Below are 12,348 nucleotides of genomic sequence, written 5' to 3'. Positions count from 1 at the left end.
CAAATAATAGTAGAACCCTTTTGCTGGTGAAGAAACAGAGGGTTGAGGGGTTAAGTGACTCACCTCAAGTTGTGGTGCATTTGAGTGCCATACTTCCCACTCTGAATCCAGTTTATTCTATTTTTTGTAAATATTTCATGAATCTCTCCTTCACTTACCACCATGGGCTTAAAAACATTTCCACTAATGAGTAGCACAGAGCTATCTCTAAGCTACTTGGAACCAAAGTTCAACCAGAATTTAGTATAATAGGCAATTCACAACACTTTTCCAGAGATCATCAGGGGGAATAAAGCCACACGATAGAGTTTTGCATTCACAAAAGGTAAAATGTGATGGAGAATTTTTTTTAATGACAAATATAACATAAAATTATTTGTAACAAAAATGTAGCATATTGAGCTTCAATTCCAACTATCAAATAAAGATTAAGGAAGAAGAAAATCAATGAAGAAAACCTATTAAAGGGAAGAAATAAAAGATCAGAGGAGAAATAAGTGAAATAGGGACTAAAATGATAACAAAAAAGGTCAATGAAACTAAGCGCTTGTTCTTTGAAAAGATAGACAAAACTGACAGACTTTTAGCTAGCCTCACCAAGAAAAAGAGATGGGGTTCAAATAAATAAAATCATAAAGAGAAACTACAAGTGATACCACAGAAATGCAAAAGATAATAAGAGACTACTACAAACAATGATACACCACCAACTTTGAAAACCTAGAAAAAATGGATAAATTCCTCGAAACATACAATCTTCTAAGACTTAATCATAAATAGAAAATCTGAATAGAACAATTATTAGCAATGACTTTGAATCAGTAATCAAATATCTCCCAATAAACAAAAGTCAGCTTCACAGGTAAACTCTACCAAACATTCAAAGATGTAATACCTATCCTTATCAAACTCTTGCAAAAAATTAGAGAGGGGAGAATGGTTTCAAACTCAATTTATGAGTCCAGCATTACCCTAATAATAAAACCAGACAAAAACATCACATACACACAAACAAAAACTGGTAAGTCAATATCCCTAATGAACATAGATGTAAAAATCCTCAATAAAACTAGCAATCCAAATTCAACAATACTTTAGAAGGATCATACATCATGATCAAGTGAGATTTGTTCCAAGGATGCAGAGATGGTTCAACATTCACAAATCAATTCATGTGATACACCACATGAACAAAATGAATAATAAAAACCATATGATCATCTCAATGGAAGCAGAGAAGCATTTCACAGAATTAAACATCCATTTACCATAAAAACTCTTCACAAAATTAGTGTAGAGGGAACATATTTCAATATGAGGGCCATAAATGACAAACCCCCACAGAATATCAAACTCAACTTCTTTGTACTCTTAAAAACAAGATGCCTACTCTCATGACTTTATTCAACATAGTATTTGAAGTTCTAGAAATTAGTCAAGAAAAAGAATAAAATGTTTTCAAATGGAAAGGAAGAAGTAAAACTGTCATTATTTGTAGATGACATGATTATATACATAGAAAGCCCTAAACACTCCACCAAAAGACGGTCAGAACTAACAAATGAATTCAATAACGTTGCAGGATGCAAAATCAATGCAGAAATCTGTTACATTTCTATACTCTAATAATAAACTACTGGAAAGAGAAATTAAGAAAATAATTCCATTTACAATTGCATCAAAAAGAATAAAGTACCTAGGAATAAATTTAACCAAGGAGGTCTAAGACGCATATATTGAAAACTATAAAGCAGTGATGAAAGAAATTGAAAAAGATACAAATAAATGGGAAGATAGTCTGGTTTCATGGATTGGAAGAACACTGTTAAAATGTCCATTTTAAGCACTTGTGGGGATGAGCACTGGGTGTTACATGGAAACCAACTGGACAATAAACTATTAAAAATGTTCAAAAAATAAAATAAAATGTCCATTTTACTCAAAGCAATCTACAGTTCCAATGCAACATCTGTCAAAATCTCAAGCTCAAATCACTACAACTCACTTTTATTCTCATTTTAGTTCCTTCTCTTTTCCCAACAGAACATTTTCCTTACTGTATGAGGATCAGTGCAGAGGTCTGCCATATTAAACTGTCACAAGAAGGGGCGCCTGGGTGGCTTAGTCGGTTAAGTGTCCGACTTTCGCTTAGATCATGATCTCGCGGTTCGTGGGTTCAAGCCCCGCGTCGGGCTCTGTGCTGACTGCCAGCTCAGAGTCTGGAGCCTGTTTCAGAGTCTGTGACTCCCTCTCTCTCTGACCCTCCCCTGCTCATGCTGTCTCTCTCTCTCTCTCTCTCTCTCTCCTAGAAATAAATAAAAAACATTAAAAATTAAAAAAAAACTGTCACAAGAATACAGGGATAAAAGATTCTTGATAGTGGGGGAAGCTTAGGTGAATAATCCATCAGGGAAGTGCCATCACTAGGTCAATCTAATAACACACGCGAAAGGACACACATTCATCCACAGGAACCGAATTCTTTCAGTGTAATATATCTTATTACTTGTACCAACAGTCTTCGAAGTTTGAAAGGCACATGATACCCAAGAAATTACGGAGTAATTGCTTTTTTTTTTATTAACAGTGAAATGAAAAGAAACCGATAGCAACAGAACTAAATGGCTGACGACTTATTTAAAAGAATTTATTTCTGGGGCGTCTGGGTGGCTCAGTCGGTTAAGTGTCCGACTTTGGCTCAGATCATGACCTCCCGGTTTGTGGGTTTGAGCCCCGCCTTGAGCTCTGTGCTGACAGCTAGCTCAGAGCCTGGAGCCTGTTTCAGATTCTGTATCTCCCTCTCTCTCTCTAACCCTCCCCTGCTCATGCTGTCTCTCTCTCAGAAATAAATAAAACATTATAAAAAAAGAATTTATTTCAATATTAAACTAGCTCTGCAACGAAAGAAACATCTGCTCTCAATTCTTCAATCTTTGTAAGAAAAAGTATAAGGATTAGAACGTTGGTCATGCATATTTAAATTTATATGTATTTGTATATCTTCAAATCGAATACTTATTTAATAATTTTACCTTAATTGTGTTTAGAAAATACTACTTTCATTCATTTGAAACAAAAACTTTATTAAATATAACGGATACTTAGCTTCTTTGAGGAAAGTGTTTAGGCTGACTAACATTTACACTATTTAGGGGAAATACATGGAGTTATGATCTGGACACAAGGTGTTGAATGTCTAACTGCCCTTAGCTCTCTTCTGAGAAAATTGGCCTAGGAATTTCATATGCATACATTTCAGTCTTGGGCACAGCCGTTTGGAGCAGGGGCGGGTGTTGGACCCTTAGACAGCCAACCCTGGGTGACTGTCACAGGATTCTGTCCATAAGAAATGCTTTTATGCTGGATGATGACAATTAAACTAAGACAAATGCTCTCTCTTGGAGAGTTCGAACATGAAAGATGAAAAGATAGAGTCAGCCGCAGAAGTAAAAGTAGTTGAAACTGAGATGGACTGACACATCAAATAGCAAAGCTCAAGAGGGAAGAATAATGGACCTATCTTTCTGGAGGCAGCCCAGAGAACCAAGTTGCTTCCAGAGCAGTATTGAATGCTGAGCACAGTTCCACTTCTCCCTAAAGCATGACTGCAGAATTACAGTGTTTACTCTGAATGTGGGGCCTGAATATGCACCTTTCAGGCTATTTTCTGTTTCCCTTCCTGCCCCCACATCTCCAGGTCTGGTCAACCCAATATTTCCTATTCTTTCTTTCTTTTTCTTTCTTTTTTTTTTTTTTAATGTTTGTTTGTATGTTGAGAGAGAGAGAGACAGAGAGACAGAGAGAGAGAGAGAGACAGAGAGAGAGAGAAGGAAGAGAGAATCCAAGCAGGCTCTGGGTTGTTAGTACCGAACCGACACAAGCTTGAACTCACAAAACTTCATGACCTGAACTGAAACCAAGAATAGGATGCTTAGGTGCCCCTTCCTATTCTTTCTAAATCAAAAGGCTCATTACTTACCATAACCAAGCACATCTCTATATTCCTCACAGCCTCAAGAAACCATAAGGCCAAGTGCATTAAACATCTTTAATTAAGCATAATCAATAATAGACTTAAATGTCACTCTAGATTTCAATATTAATTGCTCTTTTTAGTAGTTACACAAACATTTTTTTTTAATTTTTTTTTTTTTTTTTGAGGAGGGAGTACAAGTGAGTGAAAGGCAGAGAGAGAAAGAGAGAATCCTACAAGGAGCAGAAAGAGAGAGGGGAGGAGAGAGACAGAAGCTCACCCAAAGAGGGGCTCATGGATTTTGTTTTGTTTTGTTTTTACCTGAAGCGAGACTCATGCTCACCTGAAGCAGGGTTCAAGCTCACCCAGTGTGGGAATCAAACTCAGGAACTGTGAGATCATGACCTAAGCCAAAGTCAGATGTTAACCGACGGAGACTCCCAGACACAAACATTGTGCCCAGACACAAACATTTTAAAATTTTTCCTCAAATTACCACATAGTTGATCAGCAACACTAAATAATCCTAACTTGAATTATAAATTTTTTAGAGGTATATTTACAGCATAGTGCTAAAAGACTCTGGGGTAGTGCTTCAAATCTCAGTTCTAGTCCTTATAGCTCTATGATCTTGGGTATGTTTCTATATTTTGCTGATTCTGTTTCCTCATCTATAAAACAGAGATAATAATTTTCTCTACATCATAGAACTTCTGTGAAAATTAAATGAATTATTAGATATAGAACATTTAGAACTTCAGTTGAAAATAAGCACTATATTAAAACTAGTTCTAGTTATTATTATTATTATTTAAATGAGAAAATAATTTAAACTCTAGAAGATTGTATATCAATTTTTAAACAGCATCATCTGCTTTTAAAAAGGGATTCATTGGGGCACCTGCCTTTCTCAGTCTGTAGAGCATATGACCCTTGATCTCAGGGTTGTGAGTTCAAGCCCCATGTTGGGCATAGAGATTACTAAAAAAAAAAAAAAAAAAAGGACCAATTTTAGTAGAAACTGGTGGTATGCATCAGCCCCAGTGTGTTTTAGTTAGTATTATTCAACTGAAATATAAAGGTGAAAATGAAGGCAACTCTCAAAAGAATCCAACTGGGCACATCATTTCATTACACTTAACTCTGGATACAAGATTTGGCAAGGAAAATATGTTTAGCCAAAACATTAGAAATTCTTCTATTACATAGACAAGCACTCTATGCTATTCATAAAAATTCCAGGCCCTAGGATATTCACTAGGACTATTCATCAAATGATTCAAACAGCTGATAAAGAGTTGACCGAAACAGAAATGATTGAATTCCTCTCTAAGGAGCCAGAGTGAGTCTCTGGCAAAAACAAGAAGCTATTATGTCATGTCCAATTTACTTGGTCTAGTGATTCAAAGAGCAGTGTTGCATCCATTATCATCATTTCCCTTTCTAAGGTTCTTATATTCATTAGGAAATGTCCTTAGCCACCCTAAAGATTTTATGTTCATTATCTATATTAGATTGAATAAACTGGATATGGCTTAGCAGAGTGATAAAACAGTATTAGCAAACAGATGCTGGATATTAGTGCCCTAAAGTAGCTTTCAGAGACGCTCTCACTGCCCCTGGCCTCCTCCCCACCTGAGGCTGCCAGCAGTGGGCTCTGCCCCCTCCCCTTCCTGTGTGCACTCAGGGCTGAATAGTTTTTATAAGCAAGAGGATTAATAGGCTCAGGAGCAGATGCTCTTTTACAGTAAGTACTATTGCAATCTCCAATTGTGCTTTACATGCCTTGATAGCAATCACTCCCCAAAGAGACATTTCTTAAATACCTCTCTATTTTAAGATCGACATTTTGGTAATTTTATTAAGTTAGAAATTAAATACTTGCTGGCTAAAGTGCATCACTGACTGTGAACAAAACTGTGCTTAGAGATTCTTTTAAAGTATATCTTCTCTGCATTGTGCAACACTAACTTTGCCCAGCTACATCCAAGTCATGGTCAAAAGGAATTGGAGGCACCTGTAAAAGAGTTAGAGAACTCCGAAGCCGTATTTTAAGTCCTCAAACCCATGTTTGTGGAACTCGTCACTGAAGTTTTCATGACGAAAATGCTAGATTTTCTCTGCCCCTTCTAACAGAGAATATAATTTAAGTGTTTTGTCTATGTGCCTATGAAGCGTGGAAAGCATTAAATCTCGAATCACATTACATTTGAGTTGTTTTAGTGCTGACTTAGTTCTAAACTAATATATGTACATGATGAGTGATGAGAAGACACTAATGAAATTAATTCTGCTTAGTGCATCCCTTGTGAATATTGACATAACCATATATTGATAGTCATTTTGGGAAAATCAAACCAAGAAGGAAAATAAAGAAAATGAAAAGAAAAATTAAATTGTATGAAGGACCTTGATGTTATTCATTCTTTCATGTGTTTTGACTTTACTGTCAACCATCTCTGTATCTCTTATTCTTTCCCAAAGCAAGTTATCATCCTAGTGACGTCTGTTATGATTTATGTTTCCTTACAACAAAATATTCAATATATTCAGCATCCTTTTTTTTGTAAAACCTTTGATCATTTCTAAATGTTAACATCTTTAAATGTTGGTGGATATTATATGCATATGTGTAAATATTATAAGCATGTATGTTTGTATGTATTTTTATGTATTTACACATATATAGACACCCATATATACTTACATACATTATAAATACAGTTGATAAAGTATGCCTATGTTTTATCTATAGCTATATCTATATATTTCTATAGACAGAGATGTGCATTGCTTAATCCTTTCCAGATCTTCAATTCCCTGTGCAATCTGATAAAATTGCCTAAGAAAAATGCACTTGCTCACATATACAAAAACCGACGTTACCAGCAAGACATGCATTTATATCCAAATCCATGCAAATTAGGAAACTTGGTTAGCCCTTATATTTATCCATGGAGGTGTTCAGTTTAGAAAAACTATTAAAGAGAAGCTCCTGGGTGGCTTAGTCTGTTAAGTGTCCAACTTCAGTTTAGGTGGTTATCTCACAGTTTGTGAGTTCAAGCCCTGCATCAAGCTGACTGATGTCAGTGTGGAGCCTACTTTAGATCTGTCTCCCTCTCTCTCTGCCCCTCCCCACTTGCTCTCTCTGTCTCAAAATTAAATAAACCTTAAAAAAATAAAGAAGTGGGGCGCCTGGGTGGCTCAGTTGGTTAAGCGGCCGACTTCGGCTCAGGTCATGATCTTGCAGTTCGTGAGTTCGAGTCCCGCATCGGGCTCTGTGCTGACAGCTAGCTCAGAGCCAGGAGCCTGTTTCAGGTTCTGTGTCTCCCTCTCTCTCTGACCCTCCCCTGTTCACGCTGTCTCCCTCTCTCTCTCTCTCTCTCTCTGAAATAAATAAAACATTAAAAAATTTTTAAAAAAAAATAAAGAAGTACTAAAACATGTCCTTATTTGAAATACTGTAATAAATAGGAAAAGAACTATTCATTTTCCTCTGATTTTATTTTCAAGTCTGACTGAAGAACTGTAAGGAAACACCCCAAAACAGTGGTCATCAGTGCAGGCTTTTCATTGTTTTGTTTGTTTTGCTTGTTTTTTCTCTGCAACTTTCACATGCAACACAATAAAGAGCATCACATCTCTCTTTTCCTTCAGTCTTTCTCAAGAGGAGAGAGAAAAAGGATATGTGGCCCTGGAGAATGGACGGTGGTATTATCAGAGTATCTGGTAGGAGTGGAGATTGGGATGAGATGTGGATCACTGAATTGTAAATTACCCACTTGAGCAAGAAGGCATTTTATGGGTACTGATCCAGCTGTATAGCATTTCTGTGTTTTCTTTCTAATGTCCACTTCAATACTGCTTTCTGAGACGAGGGTTTTCCTTGCCGTTGAGGTTGTTAAAGATTAATTGATGGAAAAGTCTTGATAATTAAGGTCCATCCTCAGGAATAAAGGCAGAGAGAGCTCTCTGTTCTTGGCTACACACACCTACCAACCCCACCACTTTTTTTTATTGTAGTCGTCATGGCCCTTTGTGACTGGCATAATTTCAAAAGAGAAAGCAGTCACCATGACTGAAAGAATGTTAAAATATTTTATTGGCTATAGGACATCCTCTGTGTCCTAGGAGTCAGGCAATATAATTTAACTCAGAAAGCACAGCTTTCATAAAATCTTACGAGCCAAACTAGTACTCTGCGTTCTCCAGGACATTTCCTGTTGGTAGCCCCCCTCCCAATCTTGGTGATAAAAACAAAAGGAGTCCAAGTGACTGGCATCTCATCTAGGAGACTATTGTGTCATTCAATGGTCTAAGATTTATAACACCATCAATATATTCTGCGTCATGCTCAGAACATCCCAAGTTCCCTTTTAAGTAAAGTTGGTTCCATTCAGAATATGAGGATTTCAAGAATAGTAGTGTCAGTAAAAAAAAAAAAAAAAGAAAGAAAAAGAAAAAAGAAAAGTAAAGCCTTTACACAGATTTCTGGCCTTTTACCATTATTACCCTTGAGAGAAATTAAGTCTGACTACAGGCAAAAAATGGGGAAGCAATTCAGCAAGTTCAAAAGTGCACTGACCATTTAATTACTCTTAAATTATGTTTTACACAAGGATTAACATTAAGCCTCTGTAGCATAAAATCTTTACTTCGTTAACTTTCTAAATATATCTTACAAATTGTAACAGAGATTCAGGATAATATGTAAGCCAGTAAGTAGAGACAATAATTTTAAAATATCTCTAACATTTTCAGCTTCTCTTGTTATTTTTCCTTAAGCTTTATATCTATTTCTCTTTATTCAGTGAAGAAATGGTCATTGAATGCCCACTATATCCCAAGTTCTGTGCACAGTATTGAAGATATGATAATAAATAAGATAAATACAGGTTTCTTGTCCTGAGAGAGCCTGCAGTATTTTGGAGACACAGACAAGCAATGAGGCAATTCCAGCGTGATATGTGCTTTGACAAAGAGGAGCAGTTTGCTAAAGGATGACATAAAAAAAAAAGGCATCTAAACCAGATTTCAGGAATTATGGAAGGATTTCTAGATGCATCTTGAGTGGTGAGCCATTAGCCAGATGCAGGAAGGTGGGTGGTTTGAAGAAAAAGAGAAAGTGCAATAATGAGGGATAAAGCAATAGCTTTATCTTAAAATATGAGAGAAACCTGTACAGATCTAAAGGTTAATGGGAAAGATCCAGCATAAAGGAATAGAAATGAAGTTAGAGGAGATAAGTAAGTGTAATTGATAAAGCAAGGAGCGCAGAGCACAGCTGAGGAATGAATTTGAGGGAGGACTTATTACACCATAATGGAAGGAAAGAATAAACACAAATATGAACAGTTTTAAAGGTGCAGTAGTAGGAAGCTGAGAGAATTCCAGGAAAGTGGTTTCAGTTTCTTAATGTGAACAAATATAGTAATCAATATTTATTGATTATATTTTATGTCTCAACCAGGGTGGTTAGAGATCATCTAATACTCAGAGCTTCCTGTGACATTGATAATATCCTCCCAGTTTGTAGGTACAAAAACAATGCTTTGGAGAAGACAGCTTGTCCAGCATCACATAACCAGCAAGTGTCAGAGTCAAAGACATGAATCCAGAATCTCTGTGTTATGTGTTTCTTTGCAGTCCCTCCAGTAAAGTAGAAGAAGCAATTCTCTGCTATGTGAGCAAGGGCAGGGACGGGGGGAGGGGAAGAAGGGATAAAGACAAAAGTTTGGAATAACTAGAAAAGGATCAAAATTGCCACAAACTTCTCCCGTTCTGACTACAAGGGCTGTTGGAGAGTGCTAAAATAAGGAAAAATAGATTGTGTTACCAGTCCTTTAGAAATCTCAATTTGCTCAACAGCTCAATCAAGTGTGGGGCATGGAAAAAAGTAGGCAGTTGAACTGATCTCAGATAGAAAATTTCCCAGATAGATGGTGTTTTAGTCAGCTCAGGCTGCCATAACAAAATGTCATAGAAATTTATTTTCTCACAGTTCTATAGGCTGGAAATCTGAGATCAGGGTGCCAGCATGGGAACATTTTGGTGCAAGTTCACTTTCTGGATTGCAGAGAGCTGGCCATTCTCTCTCTGTGTCCTCACATTGCAGAGAGAAAGCAAGTTCTTCGGTGTCTCATAAGGATACTAATCCCATCATGGGGCCTTACCCTTAGGACCTCAACTGAACCTCATTACCTTCCAAATGCCCCACCTCCAAATACCATCACATTGGGAGTTAAGTCTTTAAAATATGGATTTTAAGGGTATGGGGAGGTAGGGGGACACAATACAGTCCATAGTGGATGGAAAAAAATGGAAGATAATTAAATGTGTGATTTAAAAAATGTTCAAGACCTGAACCAGAAAAATCTAAAATGAAGGTAAAGGAAGTGAAGACCAATTGGTCTTACTGCAGGAGAAATAGTGGTAGAAGCCAGGTAACAGAACATATGTAATGGAAATAACTCAGCTGATATAAGACAGAAGGGAGATGGGATGATTGAATTGACTTTTTAATTCTTAATATCTTCCATATTGATTTTTACTTAATATATAAATGTAGGGGCGCCTGGGTGGCTCAGTTGGTTAAGTGTCTGACTTAGGCTCAGGTCATGATCTCATGGTTCATGGGTTCGAGCCCCGCGTTGGGCTCTACTGACAGCTAGCTCAGAACCTGGAGCCTCTCTTCAGATTCTGTGTCTCCCTCTCTCTCTGACCCTCCCCTGCTTGCGTGCTCTCTCTCTCTCAAAAATAAATAAAAACATTAAATATATATATACATATATATAAATATAGGTCTGTAGGCTCATTTTCTACAGGCAGAAGAGAATAAGAGATACGAGTGCTCTGCAAACACATTTGAGGAGAAACCTAAGGGTCGGAAGGAGGTTGGCCACTTCAAAGAATGAATAACCAAGGAAGTTTCCAGAAGAGAAGGAAAGGTGAACAAATTTGCTGAAAGAGATCTTCCTGGGCACCCCAGTAAAATCCTTCCTTCTGGCTAGTAAGGGAGAAACGCAGGTGACTATTTAAGGAAAAATATCGTGGGGTGCCTGGGTGGCTCAGTGGATTAAGCACCGGCCTCTTGGTTTTGCCTCAAGTCATGATCTCATGGTTCATGGGTTCAAGCTCCGCATCAGGCTCTGCACTGACAGTGCGGAGCCTGTTTGGGATTCTCTCTCTGCCCCTCCCCTGCATTCTCTCTCTCTCTCTCTCTCTCTCTCTCCTTTTCCCCACTCTCACTCCCCCCTCCCTTTCTCTCATAAAGAAGTAAACTTAAAAAAGTCAAATTCCTACTATATGTAAGATATACTCACTGCATAAAAATAATCTATCTCACTCGATAATGAGGTCAAACTCTTTCAATAAATAATTGAAACACTTTTTTAAAAAAGAATAGGAAGAAGTAAATGAAGAAAACTTGATTGACATTAAGATATCATTTTAAATGCATATTAAATGACCCATTTTTCTTTTTTTCTGATCCCACTATCTTTCACCAATGGAGCTCAGAGAGTGTCGTCTTATGTCTGCTGCTCCATGAATTATGTTTACCATGGAAATGGATTAGCAAGAAAGGGATGAAATTAGTCATTCAATCACTTGACATTTGCATTGACTGTGCAAAACAGTGAGGGATTCAATAGCTGGCACTTTAGAATGAATCAAAGCAGTGGCACCAAACTGCATAATGGCCATTTCTCCTATACCAATACATCCACTTTTGCTTAAAAATGTCTTTGAAGAAGCAGGAAAAATCATTATTAAATCTAAATTTCTGAGTACATATCTTTTTAATACTCTGTGAAACCAAATGGGAAGTACACATAAGGCATTTCTGTTGCACACCGAAGTATGATGGTTGTCACGAGGAAAAGCATTTGTGCAACTATTTAAGTTGTGAGCTGAACTATACTGTGTCCAAGAAACATCACTTTTTCTGAAAAGAGCCACTGGAAAACTAACATCAATAATTAAACTTGAATATATGACTGACGTTTTCTCAAAAATGATCAAAGTGAGTCTGTCACTTAAAACAACTGATGGTATTTTTTGCCAATAATACAGTTTAGGCTTCAAGCGAAAGCTTCAAATAGCTTGCCAGCTCTCCAATATTTACAGACTTTTCTGTATTGATGAATTTGGTAATGGTATCAGTGAAATTTCATGATATAGTATAATGAAATTCATCAACATTTGGAAGATCTGCACAATTCATAATATTTTCCAAATGCCCCATGCATCATTGCAAAATCATGCATGGGTAAAAACTACATTTAAGTTATGTAATAGACCAATGGGTAGACCAATGAATTTTAATGTTTATTTATATAGTTTATATAAAAGTTTATTTATATAGTTTCAGATTC

The sequence above is a fragment of the Hyaena hyaena genome, unplaced genomic scaffold (genome assembly GCF_003009895.1).
Source record: "Hyaena hyaena isolate Hyena2069 unplaced genomic scaffold, ASM300989v1 scaffold_622, whole genome shotgun sequence".
NCBI lineage: Eukaryota > Metazoa > Chordata > Mammalia > Carnivora > Hyaenidae > Hyaena > Hyaena hyaena.
This window is presented reverse-complemented; position numbering follows the sequence as displayed.